Here is a 20,035-nt window from a genome sequence, read left to right on the forward strand (position 1 = left end):
AAGATTGTGAGATTAAATAAACAAGGAAATTACATGAGATTTATTCATTAGTTTTATGGTGTCGGTGATCATAATATTCTCAGGTTCTCTATAGGTGAACTGATAGGGATTTGCAAGAATGAAGATGTCAGAATATGTTGTTTATAGCTTTTCTCATTCCCACTAACTGTAGCATAAACCTTCCTCCGTAAACTTATCAGATCACTTAATGGTCATTGGTGTACCATAACCTAAACGAATTGCTGTGAGCAAGGTACACTGTCACTTGGATAGCAATGAGATCTTTTTATCTACATTCTAATATAGGTGCTAGGGTTGTGTAGAGAGTGGTAGGAAAGGAGGATTGAAATTGACAGGTATGCTAGGTTGAAAATAATAATGAGATTTGAATTCTTTTTGAGCTGTGGATTTTCAAATATTATAGACGTCATAGTACTGATTAATAACCCTTAATCAAAATCTGTTTGTTGTTGTGTTGCATTAGTTTGGGAATATTCAGGTTCTGTTAATAGACTAACAGTGGACTTTTCCATTTGCAGAATATATTGAATGACCAGCAGAGGCAGTGTTGCAGAAGATGATTTCTCTGAGTTGCTGAACCCAAAACAAAACAAAAAAAAAGTTCAGCAGCTTTCGGCTCGATTTACCAGTTTACATGGTGAGTCAAACTCTCAATTTACCATTTTGCTTGTCCTTAAAAGAAGTTCAATGCATCTGATGGCTCTCAGCTCCTTTTAGTGGGGTATTACGCAAGAATATTATTTGTCAAGACTGAAGAGATATGGATGGCACCATGGTCATCAGGATAGCTTTTCAAAGATGTTGATTGTCTACAAGGCTGACAATCCTACTTTAAATACTTGTTCTAACAATATGTCAACAGAGAAAATTAGTGTCTTTGAGGTTGAAATGAGGTGTCTTATAGTGGGGCAATCGACTTACTCTCGCATGGAGGGAAGCTAATTTAACCTTCCTACCTTCACACTGTATGTGTGACTCTTATACTCAAGAAGGATTTCTCTTTAGGAGACTCTGTGTTCTTGTACCTCCAGACCCCTTTCAAAACAGGAGCCCAATGCTTTCAATATTGCAGAGTCCTTTCCCATTACACCTCCCACTTGGCTTGCAGTCATAATTACAGATCGTTACCTAGTGCGGAATTCCTAATGCCTCATTGTTCTGTGTAATTGTCACCCATGGTAATTGGTCAAATGGTGCCCTGACATCATAATGCTACTGCAGGATGTCATCTGACATGAGGGCAAGCAATAGAATACATTTATCATGGTATTGAAATGGGTAGTAGGAAAGACAGGACTCCAGGCTGAAGGCAAAGATTGTGAGATGAAATAAACAAGGAAATTACATGAGATTTATTCATTAGTTTTATGGTGTTGGTGATCATAATATTCTCAGGTTCTCTCTAGGTGAACTGATAGGGATTTGCAAGAATGAAGATGTCAGAATATGTTGTTTATAGCTTTTCTCATTCCCACTAACTGTAGCAGAAACCTTCCTCCGCAAACTTATCAGATCACTTAATGGTCATTGGTGTACCATAACCTAAAAGAATTGCTGTGAGCAGGGTACGCTGTTGCTTTGGTAGCAATGAGATCTTTTTATCTACATTCTAATATAGGTGCTAGGGTTGTGTAGAGAGTGGTAGGAAATGAGGATTAAGATTGACAGGTATGCTAGGTTGAAAATAATATTGAAATTTGAATTCTTTTTGAGCTGTGGATTTTTAAATATTATAGACGTCATAGTACTGATTAATAACCCTTTATCAAAATCTGTTTGTTGTTGTGTTGCATTAGTTTGGGAATATTCAGGTTCTGTTAATAGACTAACAGTGGACTTTTCCATTTGCAGAATATATTGAATGACCAGCAGAGGCAGTGTTGCAGAAGATGATTTCTCTGAGTTGCTGAACCCAAAACAAAACAAAAAAAAAAAGTTCAGCAGCTTTCGGCTCGATTTACCAGTTTACATGGTGAGTCAAACTCTCAATTAACCATTTTGCTTGTCATTAAAAGAAGTTCAATGCATCTGATGGCTCTCAGCTCCTTTTAGTGGGGTATTACGCAAGAATATTATTTGTCAAGACTGAAGAGATATGGATGGCACCATGGTCATCAGGATAGCTTTTCAAAGATGTTGATTGTCTACAAGGCTGACAATCCTACTTTAAATACTTGTTCTAACAATATGTCAACAGAGAAAATTAGTGTCTTTGAGGTTGAAATGAGGTGTCTTATAGTGGGGCAATCGACTTACTCTCGCATGGAGGGAAGCTAATTTAACCTTCCTACCTTCACACTACATGTGTGACTCTTATACTCAAGAAGGATTTCTCTTTAGGAGACTCTGTGTTCTTGTACCTCCAGACCCCTTTCAAAACAGGAGCCCAATGCTTTCAATATTGCAGAGTCCTTTCCCATTACACCTCCCACTTGGCTTGCAGTCATAATTACAGATCGTTACCTAGTGCGGAATTCCTAATGCCTCATTGTTCTGTGTAATTGTCACCCATGGCAATTGGTCAAATGGTGCCCTGACATCATAATGCTACTGCAGGATGTCATCTGACATGAGGGCAAGCAATAGAATACATTTATCATGGTATTGAAATGGGTAGTAGGAAAGACAGGACTCCAGGCTGAAGGCAAAGATTGTGAGATTAAATAAACAAGGAAATTACATGAGATTTATTCATTAGTTTTATGGTGTCGGTGATCATAATATTCTCAGGTTCTCTATAGGTGAACTGATAGGGATTTGCAAGAATGAAGATGTCAGAATATGTTGTTTATAGCTTTTCTCATTCCCACTAACTGTAGCATAAACCTTCCTCCGTAAACTTATCAGATCACTTAATGGTCATTGGTGTACCATAACCTAAACGAATTGCTGTGAGCAAGGTACACTGTCACTTGGATAGCAATGAGATCTTTTTATCTACATTCTAATATAGGTGCTAGGGTTGTGTAGAGAGTGGTAGGAAAGGAGGATTGAGATTGACAGGTATGCTAGGTTGAAAATAATAATGAGATTTGAATTCTTTTTGAGCTGTGGATTTTCAAATATTATAGACGTCATAGTACTGATTAATAACCCTTTATCAAAATCTGTTTGTTGTTGTGTTGCATTAGTTTGGGAATATTCAGGTTCTGTTAATAGACTAACAGTGGACTTTTCCATTTGCAGAATATATTGAATGACCAGCAGAGGCAGTGTTGCAGAAGATGATTTCTCTGAGTTGCTGAACCCAAAACAAAACAAAAAAAAAGTTCAGCAGCTTTCGGCTCGATTTACCAGTTTACATGGTGAGTCAAACTCTCAATTTACCATTTTGCTTGTCCTTAAAAGAAGTTCAAGGCATCTGATGGCTCTCAGCTCCTTTTAGTGGGGTATTACGCAAGAATATTATTTGTCAAGACTGAAGCGATATGGATGGCGCCATGGTCATCAGGATAGCTTTTCAAAGATGTTGATTGTCTACAAGGCTGACAATCCTACTTTAAATACTTGTTCTAACAATATGTCAACAGAGAAAATTAGTGTCTTTGAGGTTGAAATGAGGTGTCTTATATTGGAGCAATTGACTTACTCTCGCATGGTGGGAAGCTAATTTAACCTTCCTACCTTCACACTACATGTGTGACTCTTATACTCAAGAAGGATTTCTCTTTAGGAGACTCTGTGTTCTTGTACCTCCAGACCCCTTTCAAAACAGGAGCCCAATGCTTTCAATATTGCAGAGTCCTTTCCCATTACACCTCCCACTTGGCTTGCAGTCATAATTACAGATCGTTACCTAGTGCGGAATTCCTAATGCCTCATTGTTCTGTGTAATTGTCACCCATGGCAATTGGTCAAATGGTGCCCTGACATCATAATGCTACTGCAGGATGTCATCTGACATGAGGGCAAGCAATAGAATACATTTATCATGGTATTGAAATGGGTAGTAGGAAAGACAGGACTCCAGGCTGAAGGCAAAGATTGTGAGATTAAATAAACAAGGAAATTACATGAGATTTATTCATTAGTTTTATGGTGTCGGTGATCATAATATTCTCAGGTTCTCTATAGGTGAACTGATAGGGATTTGCAAGAATGAAGATGTCAGAATATGTTGTTTATAGCTTTTCTCATTCCCACTAACTGTAGCATAAACCTTCCTCCGTAAACTTATCAGATCACTTAATGGTCATTGGTGTACCATAACCTAAACGAATTGCTGTGAGCAAGGTACACTGTCACTTGGATAGCAATGAGATCTTTTTATCTACATTCTAATATAGGTGCTAGGGTTGTGTAGAGAGTGGTAGGAAAGGAGGATTGAGATTGACAGGTATGCTAGGTTGAAAATAATAATGAGATTTGAATTCTTTTTGAGCTGTGGATTTTCAAATATTATAGACGTCATAGTACTGATTAATAACCCTTAATCAAAATCTGTTTGTTGTTGTGTTGCATTAGTTTGGGAATATTCAGGTTCTGTTAATAGACTAACAGTGGACTTTTCCATTTGCAGAATATATTGAATGACCAGCAGAGGCAGTGTTGCAGAAGATGATTTCTCTGAGTTGCTGAACCCAAAACAAAACAAAAAAAAAGTTCAGCAGCTTTCGGCTCGATTTACCAGTTTACATGGTGAGTCAAACTCTCAATTTACCATTTTGCTTGTCCTTAAAAGAAGTTCAATGCATCTGATGGCTCTCAGCTCCTTTTAGTGGGGTATTACGCAAGAATATTATTTGTCAAGACTGAAGAGATATGGATGGCACCATGGTCATCAGGATAGCTTTTCAAAGATGTTGATTGTCTACAAGGCTGACAATCCTACTTTAAATACTTGTTCTAACAATATGTCAACAGAGAAAATTAGTGTCTTTGAGGTTGAAATGAGGTGTCTTATAGTGGGGCAATCGACTTACTCTCGCATGGAGGGAAGCTAATTTAACCTTCCTACCTTCACACTGTATGTGTGACTCTTATACTCAAGAAGGATTTCTCTTTAGGAGACTCTGTGTTCTTGTACCTCCAGACCCCTTTCAAAACAGGAGCCCAATGCTTTCAATATTGCAGAGTCCTTTCCCATTACACCTCCCACTTGGCTTGCAGTCATAATTACAGATCGTTACCTAGTGCGGAATTCCTAATGCCTCATTGTTCTGTGTAATTGTCACCCATGGTAATTGGTCAAATGGTGCCCTGACATCATAATGCTACTGCAGGATGTCATCTGACATGAGGGCAAGCAATAGAATACATTTATCATGGTATTGAAATGGGTAGTAGGAAAGACAGGACTCCAGGCTGAAGGCAAAGATTGTGAGATGAAATAAACAAGGAAATTACATGAGATTTATTCATTAGTTTTATGGTGTCGGTGATCATAATATTCTCAGGTTCTCTCTAGGTGAACTGATAGGGATTTGCAAGAATGAAGATGTCAGAATATGTTGTTTATAGCTTTTCTCATTCCCACTAACTGTAGCAGAAACCTTCCTCCGTAAACTTATCAGATCACTTAATGGACATTGGTGTACCATAACCTAAAAGAATTGCTGTGAGCAGGGTACGCTGTTGCTTTGGTAGCAATGAGATCTTTTTATCTACATTCTAATATAGGTGCTAGGGTTGTGTAGAGAGTGGTAGGAAATGAGGATTAAGATTGACAGGTATGCTAGGTTGAAAATAATATTGAAATTTGAATTCTTTTTGAGCTGTGGATTTTTAAATATTATAGACGTCATAGTACTGATTAATAACCCTTTATCAAAATCTGTTTGTTGTTGTGTTGCATTAGTTTTGGAATATTCAGGTTCTGTTAATAGACTAACAGTGGACTTTTCCATTTGCAGAATATATTGAATGACCAGCAGAGGCAGTGTTGCAGAAGATGATTTCTCTGAGTTGCTGAACCCAAAACAAAACAAAAAAAAAAGTTCAGCAGCTTTCGGCTCGATTTACCAGTTTACATGGTGAGTCAAACTCTCAATTAACCATTTTGCTTGTCATTAAAAGAAGTTCAATGCATCTGATGGCTCTCAGCTCCTTTTAGTGGGGTATTACGCAAGAATATTATTTGTCAAGACTGAAGAGATATGGATGGCACCATGGTCATCAGGATAGCTTTTCAAAGATGTTGATTGTCTACAAGGCTGACAATCCTACTTTAAATACTTGTTCTAACAATATGTCAACAGAGAAAATTAGTGTCTTTGAGGTTGAAATGAGGTGTCTTATAGTGGGGCAATCGACTTACTCTCGCATGGAGGGAAGCTAATTTAACCTTCCTACCTTCACACTACATGTGTGACTCTTATACTCAAGAAGGATTTCTCTTTAGGAGACTCTGTGTTCTTGTACCTCCAGACCCCTTTCAAAACAGGAGCCCAATGCTTTCAATATTGCAGAGTCCTTTCCCATTACACCTCCCACTTGGCTTGCAGTCATAATTACAGATCGTTACCTAGTGCGGAATTCCTAATGCCTCATTGTTCTGTGTAATTGTCACCCATGGCAATTGGTCAAATGGTGCCCTGACATCATAATGCTACTGCAGGATGTCATCTGACATGAGGGCAAGCAATAGAATACATTTATCATGGTATTGAAATGGGTAGTAGGAAAGACAGGACTCCAGGCTGAAGGCAAAGATTGTGAGATTAAATAAACAAGGAAATTACATGAGATTTATTCATTAGTTTTATGGTGTCGATGATCATAATATTCTCAGGTTCTCTATAGGTGAACTGATAGGGATTTGCAAGAATGAAGATGTCAGAATATGTTGTTTATAGCTTTTCTCATTCCCACTAACTGTAGCATAAACCTTCCTCCGTAAACTTATCAGATCACTTAATGGTCATTGGTGTACCATAACCTAAACGAATTGCTGTGAGCAAGGTACACTGTCACTTGGATAGCAATGAGATCTTTTTATCTACATTCTAATATAGGTGCTAGGGTTGTGTAGAGAGTGGTAGGAAAGGAGGATTGAGATTGACAGGTATGCTAGGTTGAAAATAATAATGAGATTTGAATTCTTTTTGAGCTGTGGATTTTCAAATATTATAGACGTCATAGTACTGATTAATAACCCTTAATCAAAATCTGTTTGTTGTTGTGTTGCATTAGTTTGGGAATATTCAGGTTCTGTTAATAGACTAACAGTGGACTTTTCCATTTGCAGAATATATTGAATGACCAGCAGAGGCAGTGTTGCAGAAGATGATTTCTCTGAGTTGCTGAACCCAAAACAAAACAAAAAAAAAGTTCAGCAGCTTTCGGCTCGATTTACCAGTTTACATGGTGAGTCAAACTCTCAATTTACCATTTTGCTTGTCCTTAAAAGAAGTTCAATGCATCTGATGGCTCTCAGCTCCTTTTAGTGGGGTATTACGCAAGAATATTATTTGTCAAGACTGAAGAGATATGGATGGCACCATGGTCATCAGGATAGCTTTTCAAAGATGTTGATTGTCTACAAGGCTGACAATCCTACTTTAAATACTTGTTCTAACAATATGTCAACAGAGAAAATTAGTGTCTTTGAGGTTGAAATGAGGTGTCTTATAGTGGGGCAATCGACTTACTCTCGCATGGAGGGAAGCTAATTTAACCTTCCTACCTTCACACTGTATGTGTGACTCTTATACTCAAGAAGGATTTCTCTTTAGGAGACTCTGTGTTCTTGTACCTCCAGACCCCTTTCAAAACAGGAGCCCAATGCTTTCAATATTGCAGAGTCCTTTCCCATTACACCTCCCACTTGGCTTGCAGTCATAATTACAGATCGTTACCTAGTGCGGAATTCCTAATGCCTCATTGTTCTGTGTAATTGTCACCCATGGTAATTGGTCAAATGGTGCCCTGACATCATAATGCTACTGCAGGATGTCATCTGACATGAGGGCAAGCAATAGAATACATTTATCATGGTATTGAAATGGGTAGTAGGAAAGACAGGACTCCAGGCTGAAGGCAAAGATTGTGAGATGAAATAAACAAGGAAATTACATGAGATTTATTCATTAGTTTTATGGTGTCGGTGATCATAATATTCTCAGGTTCTCTCTAGGTGAACTGATAGGGATTTGCAAGAATGAAGATGTCAGAATATGTTGTTTATAGCTTTTCTCATTCCCACTAACTGTAGCAGAAACCTTCCTCCGTAAACTTATCAGATCACTTAATGGACATTGGTGTACCATAACCTAAAAGAATTGCTGTGAGCAGGGTACGCTGTTGCTTTGGTAGCAATGAGATCTTTTTATCTACATTCTAATATAGGTGCTAGGGTTGTGTAGAGAGTGGTAGGAAATGAGGATTAAGATTGACAGGTATGCTAGGTTGAAAATAATATTGAAATTTGAATTCTTTTTGAGCTGTGGATTTTTAAATATTATAGACGTCATAGTACTGATTAATAACCCTTTATCAAAATCTGTTTGTTGTTGTGTTGCATTAGTTTGGGAATATTCAGGTTCTGTTAATAGACTAACAGTGGACTTTTCCATTTGCAGAATATATTGAATGACCAGCAGAGGCAGTGTTGCAGAAGATGATTTCTCTGAGTTGCTGAACCCAAAACAAAACAAAAAAAAAAGTTCAGCAGCTTTCGGCTCGATTTACCAGTTTACATGGTGAGTCAAACTCTCAATTAACCATTTTGCTTGTCATTAAAAGAAGTTCAATGCATCTGATGGCTCTCAGCTCCTTTTAGTGGGGTATTACGCAAGAATATTATTTGTCAAGACTGAAGAGATATGGATGGCACCATGGTCATCAGGATAGCTTTTCAAAGATGTTGATTGTCTACAAGGCTGACAATCCTACTTTAAATACTTGTTCTAACAATATGTCAACAGAGAAAATTAGTGTCTTTGAGGTTGAAATGAGGTGTCTTATAGTGGGGCAATCGACTTACTCTCGCATGGAGGGAAGCTAATTTAACCTTCCTACCTTCACACTACATGTGTGACTCTTATACTCAAGAAGGATTTCTCTTTAGGAGACTCTGTGTTCTTGTACCTCCAGACCCCTTTCAAAACAGGAGCCCAATGCTTTCAATATTGCAGAGTCCTTTCCCATTACACCTCCCACTTGGCTTGCAGTCATAATTACAGATCCGTACCTAGTGCGGAATTCCTAATGCCTCATTGTTCTGTGTAATTGTCACCCATGGCAATTGGTCAAATGGTGCCCTGACATCATAATGCTACTGCAGGATGTCATCTGACATGAGGGCAAGCAATAGAATACATTTATCATGGTATTGAAATGGGTAGTAGGAAAGACAGGACTCCAGGCTGAAGGCAAAGATTGTGAGATTAAATAAACAAGGAAATTACATGAGATTTATTCATTAGTTTTATGGTGTCGATGATCATAATATTCTCAGGTTCTCTATAGGTGAACTGATAGGGATTTGCAAGAATGAAGATGTCAGAATATGTTGTTTATAGCTTTTCTCATTCCCACTAACTGTAGCATAAACCTTCCTCCGTAAACTTATCAGATCACTTAATGGTCATTGGTGTACCATAACCTAAACGAATTGCTGTGAGCAAGGTACACTGTCACTTGGATAGCAATGAGATCTTTTTATCTACATTCTAATATAGGTGCTAGGGTTGTGTAGAGAGTGGTAGGAAAGGAGGATTGAGATTGACAGGTATGCTAGGTTGAAAATAATAATGAGATTTGAATTCTTTTTGAGCTGTGGATTTTCAAATATTATAGACGTCATAGTACTGATTAATAACCCTTTATCAAAATCTGTTTGTTGTTGTGTTGCATTAGTTTGGGAATATTCAGGTTCTGTTAATAGACTAACAGTGGACTTTTCCATTTGCAGAATATATTGAATGACCAGCAGAGGCAGTGTTGCAGAAGATGATTTCTCTGAGTTGTTTAACCCAAAACAAACAAAAAAAAGTTCAGCAGCTTTCGGCTCGATTTACCAATTTACATGGTGAGTCAAACTCTCAATTTACCATTTTGCTTGTCCTTAAAAGAAGTTCAATGCATCTGATGGCTCTCAGCTCCTTTTAGTGGGGTATTACGCAAGAATATTATTTGTCAAGACTGAAGAGATATGGATGGCACCATGGTCATCAGGATAGCTTTTCAAAGATGTTGATTGTCTACAAGGCTGACAATCCTACTTTAAATACTTGTTCTAACAATATGTCAACAGAGAAAATTAGTGTCTTTGAGGTTGAAATGAGGTGTCTTATAGTGGGGCAATCGACTTACTCTCGCATGGAGGGAAGCTAATTTAACCTTCCTACCTTCACACTGTATGTGTGACTCTTATACTCAAGAAGGATTTCTCTTTAGGAGACTCTGTGTTCTTGTACCTCCAGACCCCTTTCAAAACAGGAGCCCAATGCTTTCAATATTGCAGAGTCCTTTCCCATTACACCTCCCACTTGGCTTGCAGTCATAATTACAGATCGTTACCTAGTGCGGAATTCCTAATGCCTCATTGTTCTGTGTAATTGTCACCCATGGTAATTGGTCAAATGGTGCCCTGACATCATAATGCTACTGCAGGATGTCATCTGACATGAGGGCAAGCAATAGAATACATTTATCATGGTATTGAAATGGGTAGTAGGAAAGACAGGACTCCAGGCTGAAGGCAAAGATTGTGAGATGAAATAAACAAGGAAATTACATGAGATTTATTCATTAGTTTTATGGTGTCGGTGATCATAATATTCTCAGGTTCTCTCTAGGTGAACTGATAGGGATTTGCAAGAATGAAGATGTCAGAATATGTTGTTTATAGCTTTTCTCATTCCCACTAACTATAGCAGAAACCTTCCTCCGTAAACTTATCAGATCACTTAATGGACATTGGTGTACCATAACCTAAAAGAATTGCTGTGAGCAGGGTACGCTGTTGCTTTGGTAGCAATGAGATCTTTTTATCTACATTCTAATATAGGTGCTAGGGTTGTGTAGAGAGTGGTAGGAAATGAGGATTAAGATTGACAGGTATGCTAGGTTGAAAATAATATTGAAATTTGAATTATTTTTGAGCTGTGGATTTTTAAATATTATAGACGTCATAGTACTGATTAATAACCCTTTATCAAAATCTGTTTGTTGTTGTGTTGCATTAGTTTGGGAATATTCAGGTTCTGTTAATAGACTAACAGTGGACTTTTCCATTTGCAGAATATATTGAATGACCAGCAGAGGCAGTGTTGCAGAAGATGATTTCTCTGAGTTGCTGAACCCAAAACAAAACAAAAAAAAAAGTTCAGCAGCTTTCGGCTCGATTTACCAGTTTACATGGTGAGTCAAACTCTCAATTAACCATTTTGCTTGTCATTAAAAGAAGTTCAATGCATCTGATGGCTCTCAGCTCCTTTTAGTGGGGTATTACGCAAGAATATTATTTGTCAAGACTGAAGAGATATGGATGGCACCATGGTCATCAGGATAGCTTTTCAAAGATGTTGATTGTCTACAAGGCTGACAATCCTACTTTAAATACTTGTTCTAACAATATGTCAACAGAGAAAATTAGTGTCTTTGAGGTTGAAATGAGGTGTCTTATAGTGGGGCAATCGACTTACTCTCGCATGGAGGGAAGCTAATTTAACCTTCCTACCTTCACACTACATGTGTGACTCTTATACTCAAGAAGGATTTCTCTTTAGGAGACTCTGTGTTCTTGTACCTCCAGACCCCTTTCAAAACAGGAGCCCAATGCTTTCAATATTGCAGAGTCCTTTCCCATTACACCTCCCACTTGGCTTGCAGTCATAATTACAGATCGTTACCTAGTGCGGAATTCCTAATGCCTCATTGTTCTGTGTAATTGTCACCCATGGCAATTGGTCAAATGGTGCCCTGACATCATAATGCTACTGCAGGATGTCATCTGACATGAGGGCAAGCAATAGAATACATTTATCATGGTATTGAAATGGGTAGTAGGAAAGACAGGACTCCAGGCTGAAGGCAAAGATTGTGAGATTAAATAAACAAGGAAATTACATGAGATTTATTCATTAGTTTTATGGTGTCGATGATCATAATATTCTCAGGTTCTCTATAGGTGAACTGATAGGGATTTGCAAGAATGAAGATGTCAGAATATGTTGTTTATAGCTTTTCTCATTCCCACTAACTGTAGCATAAACCTTCCTCCGTAAACTTATCAGATCACTTAATGGTCATTGGTGTACCATAACCTAAACGAATTGCTGTGAGCAAGGTACACTGTCACTTGGATAGCAATGAGATCTTTTTATCTACATTCTAATATAGGTGCTAGGGTTGTGTAGAGAGTGGTAGGAAAGGAGGATTGAGATTGACAGGTATGCTAGGTTGAAAATAATAATGAGATTTGAATTCTTTTTGAGCTGTGGATTTTCAAATATTATAGACGTCATAGTACTGATTAATAACCCTTTATCAAAATCTGTTTGTTGTTGTGTTGCATTAGTTTGGGAATATTCAGGTTCTGTTAATAGACTAACAGTGGACTTTTCCATTTGCAGAATATATTGAATGACCAGCAGAGGCAGTGTTGCAGAAGATGATTTCTCTGAGTTGTTTAACCCAAAACAAACAAAAAAAAGTTCAGCAGCTTTCGGCTCGATTTACCAATTTACATGGTGAGTCAAACTCTCAATTTACCATTTTGCTTGTCCTTAAAAGAAGTTCAAGGCATCTGATGGCTCTCAGCTCCTTTTAGTGGGGTATTACGCAAGAATATTATTTGTCAAGACTGAAGCGATATGGATGGCGCCATGGTCATCAGGATAGCTTTTCAAAGATGTTGATTGTCTACAAGGCTGACAATCCTACTTTAAATACTTGTTCTAACAATATGTCAACAGAGAAAATTAGTGTCTTTGAGGTTGAAATGAGGTGTCTTATATTGGAGCAATTGACTTACTCTCGCATGGTGGGAAGCTAATTTAACCTTCCTACCATCACACTACATGTGTGACTCTTATACTCAAGAAGGATTTCTCTTTAGGAGACTCTGTGTTCTTGTACCTCCAGACCCCTTTCAAAACAGGAGCCCAATGCTTTCAATATTGCAGAGTCCTTTCCCATTACACCTCCCACTTGGCTTGCAGTCATAATTACAGATCGTTACCTAGTGCGGAATTCCTAATGCCTCATTGTTCTGTGTAATTGTCACCCATGGCAATTGGTCAAATGGTGCCCTGACATCATAATGCTACTGCAGGATGTCATCTGACATGAGGGCAAGCAATAGAATACATTTATCATGGTATTGAAATGGGTAGTAGGAAAGACAGGACTCCAGGCTGAAGGCAAAGATTGTGAGATTAAATAAACAAGGAAATTACATGAGATTTATTCATTAGTTTTATGGTGTCGGTGATCATAATATTCTCAGGTTCTCTATAGGTGAACTGATAGGGATTTGCAAGAATGAAGATGTCAGAATATGTTGTTTATAGCTTTTCTCATTCCCACTAACTGTAGCATAAACCTTCCTCCGTAAACTTATCAGATCACTTAATGGTCATTGGTGTACCATAACCTAAACGAATTGCTGTGAGCAAGGTACACTGTCACTTGGATAGCAATGAGATCTTTTTATCTACATTCTAATATAGGTGCTAGGGTTGTGTAGAGAGTGGTAGGAAAGGAGGATTGAGATTGACAGGTATGCTAGGTTGAAAATAATAATGAGATTTGAATTCTTTTTGAGCTGTGGATTTTCAAATATTATAGACGTCATAGTACTGATTAATAACCCTTAATCAAAATCTGTTTGTTGTTGTGTTGCATTAGTTTGGGAATATTCAGGTTCTGTTAATAGACTAACAGTGGACTTTTCCATTTGCAGAATATATTGAATGACCAGCAGAGGCAGTGTTGCAAAAGATGATTTCTCTGAGTTGCTGAACCCAAAACAAAACAAAAAAAAAGTTCAGCAGCTTTCGGCTCGATTTACCAGTTTACATGGTGAGTCAAACTCTCAATTTACCATTTTGCTTGTCCTTAAAAGAAGTTCAATGCATCTGATGGCTCTCAGCTCCTTTTAGTGGGGTATTACGCAAGAATATTATTTGTCAAGACTGAAGAGATATGGATGGCACCATGGTCATCAGGATAGCTTTTCAAAGATGTTGATTGTCTACAAGGCTGACAATCCTACTTTAAATACTTGTTCTAACAATATGTCAACAGAGAAAATTAGTGTCTTTGAGGTTGAAATGAGGTGTCTTATAGTGGGGCAATCGACTTACTCTCGCATGGAGGGAAGCTAATTTAACCTTCCTACCTTCACACTGTATGTGTGACTCTTATACTCAAGAAGGATTTCTCTTTAGGAGACTCTGTGTTCTTGTACCTCCAGACCCCTTTCAAAACAGGAGCCCAATGCTTTCAATATTGCAGAGTCCTTTCCCATTACACCTCCCACTTGGCTTGCAGTCATAATTACAGATCGTTACCTAGTGCGGAATTCCTAATGCCTCATTGTTCTGTGTAATTGTCACCCATGGTAATTGGTCAAATGGTGCTACTGCAGGATGTCATCTGACATGAGGGCAAGCAATAGAATACATTTATCATGGTATTGAAATGGGTAGTAGGAAAGACAGGACTCCAGGCTGAAGGCAAAGATTGTGAGATGAAATAAACAAGGAAATTACATGAGATTTATTCATTAGTTTTATGGTGTCGGTGATCATAATATTCTCAGGTTCTCTCTAGGTGAACTGATAGGGATTTGCAAGAATGAAGATGTCAGAATATGTTGTTTATAGCTTTTCTCATTCCCACTAACTGTAGCAGAAACCTTCCTCCGTAAACTTATCAGATCACTTAATGGACATTGGTGTACCATAACCTAAAAGAATTGCTGTGAGCAGGGTACGCTGTTGCTTTGGTAGCAATGAGATCTTTTTATCTACATTCTAATATAGGTGCTAGGGTTGTGTAGAGAGTGGTAGGAAATGAGGATTAAGATTGACAGGTATGCTAGGTTGAAAATAATATTGAAATTTGAATTCTTTTTGAGCTGTGGATTTTTAAATATTATAGACGTCATAGTACTGATTAATAACCCTTTATCAAAATCTGTTTGTTGTTGTGTTGCATTAGTTTGGGAATATTCAGGTTCTGTTAATAGACTAACAGTGGACTTTTCCATTTGCAGAATATATTGAATGACCAGCAGAGGCAGTGTTGCAGAAGAGGATTTCTCTGAGTTGCTGAACCCAAAACAAAACAAAAAAAAAAGTTCAGCAGCTTTCGGCTCGATTTACCAGTTTACATGGTGAGTCAAACTCTCAATTAACCATTTTGCTTGTCATTAAAAGAAGTTCAATGCATCTGATGGCTCTCAGCTCCTTTTAGTGGGGTATTACGCTAGAATATTATTTGTCAAGACTGCAGAGATATGGATGGCGCCATTGGAATCAGGATAGCTTTTCTAAAATGTTGATTGTCTACAAGGCTGACAATCCTACTTTAAATACTTGTTCTAACAATATGTCAACAGAGAAAATTAGTGTCTTTGAGGTTGAAATGAGGTGTCTTATAGTGGGCAATTGACTTACTCTCGCATGGAGGGAAGCTAATTTAACCTTCCTACCTTCACACTGCATGTGTGACTCTTATACTCAAGAAGGATTTCTCTTTAGGAGACTCTGTGTTCTTGTACCTCCAGACCCCTTTCAAAACAGGAGCCCAATGCTTTCAATATTGCAGAGTCCTTTCCCATTACACCTCCCACTTGGCTTGCAGTCATAATTACAGATCGTTACCTAGTGCAGAATTCCTAATGCCTCATTGTTCTGTGTAATTGTCACCCATGGCAATTGGTCAAATGGTGCCCTGACATCATAATGCTACTGCAGGATGTCATCTGACATGATGGCAAGCAATAGAATACATTTATCATGGTATTGAAATGGGTAGTAGGAAAGACAGGACTCCAGGCTGAAGGCAAAGATTGTGAGATTAAATAAACAAGGAAATTACATCAGATTTATTCATTAGTTTTATGGTGTCGGTGATCATAATATTCTCAGGTTCTCTATAGGTGAACTGATAGGGATTTGCAAGAATGAAGATGTCAGAATATGTTGTTTATAGCTTTTCTCATTCCCACTAACTGTAGCATAAACCTTCCTCCGTAAACTTATCAGATCACTTAATGGTCATTGGTGTACCATAACCTAAACGAATTGCTGTGAGCAAGGTACACTGTCACTTGGATAGCAATGAGATCTTTTTATCTACATTCTAATATAGGTGCTAGGGTTGTGTAGAGAGTGGTAGGAAAGGAGGATTGAGATTGACAGGTATGCTAGGTTGAAAATAATAATGAGATTTGAATTCTTTTTGAGCTGTGGATTTTCAAATATTATAGACGTCATAGTACTGATTAATAACCCTTTATCAAAATCTGTTTGTTGTTGTGTTGCATTAGTTTGGGAATATTCAGGTTCTGTTAATAGACTAACAGTGGACTTTTCCATTTGCAGAATATATTGAATGACCAGCAGAGGCAGTGTTGCAGAAGATGATTTCTCTGAGTTGCTGAACCCAAAACAAAACAAAAAAAAAAGTTCAGCAGCTTTCGGCTCGATTTACCAGTTTACATGGTGAGTCAAACTCTCAATTAACCATTTTGCTTGTCATTAAAAGAAGTTCAATGCATCTGATGGCTCTCAGCTCCTTTTAGTGGGGTATTACGCAAGAATATTATTTGTCAAGACTGAAGAGATATGGATGGCACCATGGTCATCAGGATAGCTTTTCAAAGATGTTGATTGTCTACAAGGCTGACAATCCTACTTTAAATACTTGTTCTAACAATATGTCAACAGAGAAAATTAGTGTCTTTGAGGTTGAAATGAGGTGTCTTATAGTGGGGCAATCGACTTACTCTCGCATGGAGGGAAGCTAATTTAACCTTCCTACCTTCACACTGTATGTGTGACTCTTATACTCAAGAAGGATTTCTCTTTAGGAGACTCTGTGTTCTTGTACCTCCAGACCCCTTTCAAAACAGGAGCCCAATGCTTTCAATATTGCAGAGTCCTTTCCCATTACACCTCCCACTTGGCTTGCAGTCATAATTACAGATCGTTACCTAGTGCGGAATTCCTAATGCCTCATTGTTCTGTGTAATTGTCACGCATGGTAATTGGTCAAATGGTGCCCTGACATCATAATGCTACTGCAGGATGTCATCTGACATGAGGGCAAGCAATAGAATACATTTATCATGGTATTGAAATGGGTAGTAGGAAAGACAGGACTCCAGGCTGAAGGCAAAGATTGTGAGATGAAATAAACAAGGAAATTACATGAGATTTATTCATTAGTTTTATGGTGTCGGTGATCATAATATTCTCAGGTTCTCTCTAGGTGAACTGATAGGGATTTGCAAGAATGAAGATGTCAGAATATGTTGTTTATAGCTTTTCTCATTCCCACTAACTGTAGCAGAAACCTTCCTCCGTAAACTTATCAGATCACTTAATGGACATTGGTGTACCATAACCTAAAAGAATTGCTGTGAGCAGGGTACGCTGTTGCTTTGGTAGCAATGAGATCTTTTTATCTACATTCTAATATAGGTGCTAGGGTTGTGTAGAGAGTGGTAGGAAATGAGGATTAAGATTGACAGGTATGCTAGGTTGAAAATAATATTGAAATTTGAATTCTTTTTGAGCTGTGGATTTTTAAATATTATAGACGTCATAGTACTGATTAATAACCCTTTATCAAAATCTGTTTGTTGTTGTGTTGCATTAGTTTGGGAATATTCAGGTTCTGTTAATAGACTAACAGTGGACTTTTCCATTTGCAGAATATATTGAATGACCAGCAGAGGCAGTGTTGCAGAAGATGATTTCTCTGAGTTGCTGAACCCAAAACAAAACAAAAAAAAAAGTTCAGCAGCTTTCGGCTCGATTTACCAGTTTACATGGTGAGTCAAACTCTCAATTAACCATTTTGCTTGTCATTAAAAGAAGTTCAATGCATCTGATGGCTCTCAGCTCCTTTTAGTGGGGTATTACGCTAGAATATTATTTGTCAAGACTGCAGAGATATGGATGGCGCCATTGGAATCAGGATAGCTTTTCTAAAATGTTGATTGTCTACAAGGCTGACAATCCTACTTTAAATACTTGTTCTAACAATATGTCAACAGAGAAAATTAGTGTCTTTGAGGTTGAAATGAGGTGTCTTATAGTGGGGCAATTGACTTACTCTCGCATGGAGGGAAGCTAATTTAACCTTCCTACCTTCACACTGCATGTGTGACTCTTATACTCAAGAAGGATTTCTCTTTAGGAGACTCTGTGTTCTTGTACCTCCAGACCCCTTTCAAAACAGGAGCCCAATGCTTTCAATATTGCAGAGTCCTTTCCCATTACACCTCCCACTTGGCTTGCAGTCATAATTACAGATCGTTACCTAGTGCAGAATTCCTAATGCCTCATTGTTCTGTGTAATTGTCACCCATGGCAATTGGTCAAATGGTGCCCTGACATCATAATGCTACTGCAGGATGTCATCTGACATGATGGCAAGCAATAGAATACATTTATCATGGTATTGAAATGGGTAGTAGGAAAGACAGGACTCCAGGCTGAAGGCAAAGATTGTGAGATTAAATAAACAAGGAAATTACATCAGATTTATTCATTAGTTTTATGGTGTCGGTGATCATAATATTCTCAGGTTCTCTATAGGTGAACTGATAGGGATTTGCAAGAATGAAGATGTCAGAATATGTTGTTTATAGCTTTTCTCATTCCCACTAACTGTAGCATAAACCTTCCTCCGTAAACTTATCAGATCACTTAATGGTCATTGGTGTACCATAACCTAAACGAATTGCTGTGAGCAAGGTACACTGTCACTTGGATAGCAATGAGATCTTTTTATCTACATTCTAATATAGGTGCTAGGGTTGTGTAGAGAGTGGTAGGAAAGGAGGATTAAGATTGACAGGTATGCTAGGTTGAAAATAATATTGAGATTTGAATTATTTTTGAGCTGTGGATTTTCAAATATTATAGACGGCATAGTACTGATTAATAACCCTTAATCAAAATCTGTTTGTTTTTGTGTTGCATTAGTTTGGGAATATTCAGGTTCTGTTAATAGACTAACAGTGGACTTTTCCATTTGCAGAATATATTGAATGACCAGCAGAGGCAGTGTTGCAGAAGACGATTTCTCTGAGTTGCTGAACCCAAAACAAAACAAAAAAAAAGTTTAGCAGCTTTCAGCTCGATTTACCTGTTTACATGGTGAGTCAAACTCTCAATTTACCATTTTGCTTGTCCTTAAAAGAAGTTCAATGCATCTGATGGCTCTCAGCTCCTTTTAGTGGGGTATTACGCAAGAATATTATTTGTCAAGACTGAAGCGATATGGATGGCGCCATGGTCATCAGGATAGCTTTTCAAAGATGTTGATTGTCTACAAGGCTGACAATCCTACTTTAAATACTTGTTCTAACAATATGTCAACTGAGAAAATTAGTGTCTTTGAGGTTGAAATGAGGTGTCTTATAGTGGGGCAATTGACTTACTCTCGCATGGAGGGAAGCTAATTTAACCTTCCTACCTTCACACTGCATGTGTGACTCTTATACTCAAGAAGGATTTCTCTTTATGAGACTCTGTGTTCTTGTACCTCCAGACCCCTTTCAAAACAGGAGCCCAATGCTTTCAATATTGCAGAGTCCTTTCCCATTACACCTCCCACTTGGCTTGCAGTCATAATTACAGATCGTTACCTAGTGCGGAATTCCTAATGCCTCATTGTTCTGTGTAATTGTCACCCATGGCAATTGGTCAAATGGTGCCCTGACATCATAATGCTACTGCAGGATGTCATCTGACATGATGGCAAGCAATAGAATACATTTATCATGGTATTGAAATGGGTAGTAGGAAAGACAGGACTCCAGGCTGAAGGCAAAGATTGTGAGATTAAATAAACAAGGAAATTACATCAGATTTATTCATTAGTT

This window comes from Lissotriton vulgaris, chromosome 11, assembly GCF_964263255.1.
Source record: "Lissotriton vulgaris chromosome 11, aLisVul1.2, whole genome shotgun sequence".
NCBI lineage: Eukaryota > Metazoa > Chordata > Amphibia > Caudata > Salamandridae > Lissotriton > Lissotriton vulgaris.